Raw genomic sequence first — 5,184 nt, forward strand, 5'->3', positions numbered from 1 at the left:
TTGTTTCTTGAACTGTATGGTACTGTTTCACTTAACTGAAGTATCTTACTTCAAGTGATGGAGCTCGCAGCTTTGCTGTTAGGAATAAGAGATTGAATGTGTAGTTATATTTCCTCTTTCCTGTTTGTGTGAGCTAGTAGTATGGATAATTCTTGGTTTGTAACGTCAGCTGGCACACTGGTTAGTAGCCCAGTGGTTTTCATGAGACATGTATGGAACCTGCTGAAGGGCAGCTTGAGGTTTCAGCTGTGCAGTTTGGGCAATAGAGCCTCGAGACATTCGGGAAATGCTGTTTTCAATGTCTCAACTGTTGTGCGTGGACCACAGGAGAAGCTCTTAAGCTTGCTGGTCTGTTCAGTTGGAGTGAGAGGAAGGAAAAAAGAACTTGCTAAGCAGCACGCTGTTTCAGTTGAGTCCAGAACTTATTTTGTAAACACTAATGTATTAAATTTCCTATAAATTAAAGTACATAACAATTTTATTTTTTGAGTTGTAAATACAGTGCTTTGTGTCAACCCCTTGGTTATCTCTAGAACAATATTTCAGTTTCTAAGTCCAAGAGGCCATTTCAGTCTCAGCAAGCTGGAAGCAATTTTTTTTTTCTACTGGTTTGCAGCTCTACCTTTTTTGTTTTTTAAACCCTGAGAGTGGAGGGGGGCAGGGAGGGTTAGTACATTCCACGGTTGCATGAGTTTGGTAATAGCAGATATTCAAGCGTTGGTCTTTCCATGACAATGATCTTGGTGGACTGCAACTTGGCTGTTGTGTGGAGTCAGGGGGAAGGTTCACCCGCATCTGCTCTGGGCGGGTTGCTAGATTCAGGGTACTCTGGATCCGATGCCAGCCCTGCAAGTGATGCCTGTTCTTATTCATGTGTTTATATTGTTGCTACAAAATAAAATTCACCGTGAGAACTCCTTAGTTTCCCCAGGGTTGTTGTTTTTTGTTTTTCTCTTTTTTTTTTTCCTCCCCATTGTGTTCTCTACAGGGAGGTAGTTATGGGATAGGGGAGGAGGGAGTTATTTTGAACTGCAGCTTGCTGGCGGAAGGCTTTTCCTGCTCCTGTGGTTGAATCCACAACTATGGGTGGGTGGCCTTGCTAGGTGCCGTGGGCCAAGGCAAATAAGGAGGAAATGAAATCCAGCAAGGGGCTGCAGGCCTGCGTAACACTGCTCTGCTCCCTCACTCACCTGCATCATTCCGTTTGCTTGAAGACATGAGGGAAGCAAAGCTCTAAGGAGGTGATAGGAGGCAGTAATGGGCTGTCTTTGGGAAGTCAGGAGGCAGAGCGGCACTGCCCAGCCCCAGCCCTCTTGTAGTCATGGTCCCCTGGTTCAGCTCAGTTTCTAAACAGCATTCCACATCTTGACAGAATGAAGCGATAGAGTTGGAGAACAGAAACTGTGTGGGAGATAGAGTAGGAAAAGGGAAGAGAAACGTACCGGGGAGTAGAATTGCAAAGAGGAAGGAGGAAGCAAAGCATCCAAGTTGCAGAGGATGTGTGCAAGCTGGAAGCAGAGAGGAGAAGCACTCAGCCTGGTGGGTTCCATCCTCATGCCTTCTCCCCACCCAACCGAGAGGAATTCAGACGTGGGAGACCCAAACAAGTCGCACGGAAGAAGCAAGAAGATAAGTGCTGTTTTCTGAAGGGTGTTGCTGTGGGACAGAATGTGCCACATAACTGGTGATATGCCAAATGGCACACAAATATATCCGGAGAACGCTTAGATTATTATTTGTTTTCACTTGCTCTGGGCAGATTGATGACTGAAGCTCAAGAACCGATGCAGAGACGTGGGATGAGCGTGCTCCTGTCTACGTGGGTCAGCCCCACCAGATTCAGCATCTCACTGGGCATCTGTGAAACTCGGCACCTGTGGCTGGAAGCTGTCAGGCTCAACAGCTGTCACAGAGGGCTTCCACCTTCAGGATTCCTCACACAACCTAAAAGCTCACCGTTTCATCGCCAGAGGTCTTCTGTCCTTTATTCTAAAGATGCAATTTATAGGAGGGCCTGAAAGGGGAAGCAGCCACTCACCGCGATGGCTTCGCCCATGGCAACAGCTGCGGAGTTCATTTTCTTTCTCAAACGCTGAATTGGTGCGTGCACAAAGCCGAGGTTGGGGTGTGGTGATGGAAGGTCTGCACAGGGCTGTCTCCACCCCCACCAGTGGTGAGGTGGTGTGTGCTGGCTCCCAGCTGGGTGCAGCCAGCTGATGGGGAGGGGGGCGGGGGCTGCTGGGTGCCTCCTTCAGCTAGCAAACAAGGAGAAATAACACGGGGCTCTTTTCTGCTTGTACAGAAGGGTTGAAAAGATGTTATGCTGCCGTGATTCAGTGGGGGAAAGGATAAATCCCTCACATACACCTACGCACCACCACGAGCAAGAACTCTGTGGGCAGAGAAGGAGCAGAACATGAAGCACACGTTTCCTTGAGCTGACGGGGAGGGACGGCTCGCAGCGCCCTGTGGCTGTGCTCTCACCCTGCTTGGCCGTGCTGACAGGTTACGGGGGGTCCCCTGGCAGCCCCGGTCTGGGAGATGGTGCCAGGAAGGGGCTGTCTGCATGCACTCTGCCTAGGGTGGGCTTCCCCCTGCGCGTTCGGTCGGCGAGAGCTCCCGTCAGCAATGTTTGCTCTCTTAAATACGTCGTGTCGCTGCTTAGTCAATCTGAATCCTGACGGCGTTGTTATGGTGTGTGTGTGCACGCAGTTAATTCCACAGTGCTGTGGGGATTTCAGACAGCTTCGTTCTCGGAGCTATTCAGAACATCGTCATTTAATCACTTCGGAAGAGCCAGCGTAGCCCAAAATCGCACGTTTACTTATTATTTGCTTGAGAACGGGCAGTGTGAAACTTAGCGGTGCTGGGTTGTACAGCTGCACAGAAGCCACTGGTGAAACCCAGCACGGGAAGAAACATTTAACTCTTCAGGTGCTGCAGCAGAAACGTGAATGGGTTTTTTTCATTGCTGGAGCAGGCAGGGATTTCTGAGGCTCCTGCACGGCCTCACAGCCCGGCGAGCACAGGAGCTCATATACGCATTCTGAAACCCTGCCATGACTCATTGCCGTGCCATTAGGAGCTTGCGCTTTGCAAATCGGTGTTTGACTGCTTAAACGGGGCCGTGTGAAACGCCCACGGGATCTTGGGCGAGATGATGGCCCTTCCTGCTGCTGTGCTTCATGGGGAGTTTGGGAATGAGCCCGCTCTGTGAGAGCAGCAGTGCCTGCCACAGCTCTGCCAGCACAGCCAGGCTTTGGCTTTCCTGTAGGCGCTCAGCCCTACGTTGAATGCTTTCCAGCCATTTGTGTGTGTCTGGGGAACTCGGAGAGCTCTGTCCTCACCTCTGCGGCAGAGACACTGGAGCCTGTGAAACAGGTGGCAAGCCTGTGCAGAGGGAAAAAGCCCTGCAACCCGAGCGAGAGGCTTTTAATTAAACCAAAAAGATTAGATCAACACAAGTATTACAACAGGTGGTTAAATCCTGCGGCGAAACAGCCCTCGCTTTGTTCTCGGTGCTGATGCACGGGGAGAAACCTTCCGCGGGGCAAAGGAGGAGCCCTGGGTGCATGGCATGGAAAGCAGACCAGGCGTGTATGGGTCTGCCTGGCACCCGCAGTTCACGGGCACGCAGACGGACGGCTCACACTGCAGGCCCTTCCTGATGTCTGAAGTCGGCGTTCCCACGGCGCAGGGCAGCTGGTTGCATTGCCGCCTGCTGTGGCTGGCTGAGCAGCTGAGGTGCTCCTGGGCACCTGGGAGCTGCTTTGCCCACTGGGCCCTCGCTTGATTTAGCCACTGTCCTCCACCTCTCTGTGCTGCTGTCCCTGTTTCTTAACAGGCTGTGGAAGCCGCTCCCTGCAGGCTGCTGAAAGCCGTTCAGGGGAGCACAGGAAGGCTGTGCCCTCCAGAACCCCCTGCCACCCCCTCGGGACCTCTCGCCCGACCCGGGGCTGCCGCCTGGGGAAGGACAGATGGTCCCAGTGAATGCGTAGGACTGGGAAGCGGGCGCTCCACATCCCTTCCCGGCTCCAGCAGAAGCGTGCGATGTGGCACCACCTACGCCTTCGCCCACGCTCCCTTTTCCTCCTTCCCTCTCGCTTGCTGCCTTCTCCAGGTCATCTACTGCTGCCTCCATAGGATAAGGTGCCCCTACAAAGCAAAAACAGCAACGGTTTCTTGAGCCTGGCCTGTTCCCAGCACCTCCCCCGGCTCGTGACAGGAAGGATGCGTGCTGCCCTGCAGCAGCAGCAGGGCCGCGAGCTCTGTGGCAAGAAGATTCAGATTTGGCTTTTCTCAGGCAGTGAGATGGTTTTAATCCAACACAAATGAGAGACTGGATTCAGGAAAGACAAGAGCAAAGTTCTTTCCCGCATCCCCACTCCTGAGAAGGAGAAGCCGTGAGTCACATATGTGCGGAGCGGGAATAATGGGTTTGTCACTGTCCCAGGGAAAGCAGCTGGAGCTCGTGTCCTTCTGATGCTGTGGCAGCCAACCTGCACCCAGTGCTGGAGGTGAGCACAGCACAGTGGTGGACACACAGCACGGTGCACTGCCCATCCTCTCTCCTGGTGGCAGCGCTGGACCTGGAGTCCCCCAGGGTACGGTTGAGCCTTTGGGCTGCAGGGCATGCTGCTGGCTCAGACTGAACGTGAAGTCAGCCAGAACCTCCAGAGCCCTTCTGCAGAGAAGCCTGAGCTCTTGGCTGCAGGTTCGGGTGAGACCTGGGGGTGAGAGGTTCACGGGGAGCAGCTGCTGCTGAGCCCCATGGAGAGCATGGCAGAGCCAAAGTGAGCCAGGGTGGAAACATCTCTGCTTCTCATGACACCATGCCGTGCCTGTAAATGAGAAGCACAAACATTCCCACCGCCATCAGCAGGATTTTTATCTGACTGCAGGAAAGGGAGCTGGGTAAGGACCTTGTGTTACTGAATAATCCTGCAAGAGGCGAGAATGCAAGAACTAATTAAATTAAGTCTTATTTAATACTTGGCTCAGGGTTGGGATGGTAATAAAAGAGGAGAAAATGTTTCCTTGTTGTAATACGGTACAGCGTTAATTAAAAAAAGCCCAAAATCGTTGTGATGCCAAGTTCCATTAATATCCAGCTGCTGTGCTTTACATCTCCTGGAAGGCTGGAGCCATCCTTGCAGGAAGAGATGAGACAGAAATCAAGGGGCT

The sequence above is a fragment of the Cyrtonyx montezumae genome, unplaced genomic scaffold (assembly GCF_038088225.1).
Source record: "Cyrtonyx montezumae isolate F1298 unplaced genomic scaffold, pur_monq_1.0 scaffold_7, whole genome shotgun sequence".
NCBI lineage: Eukaryota > Metazoa > Chordata > Aves > Galliformes > Odontophoridae > Cyrtonyx > Cyrtonyx montezumae.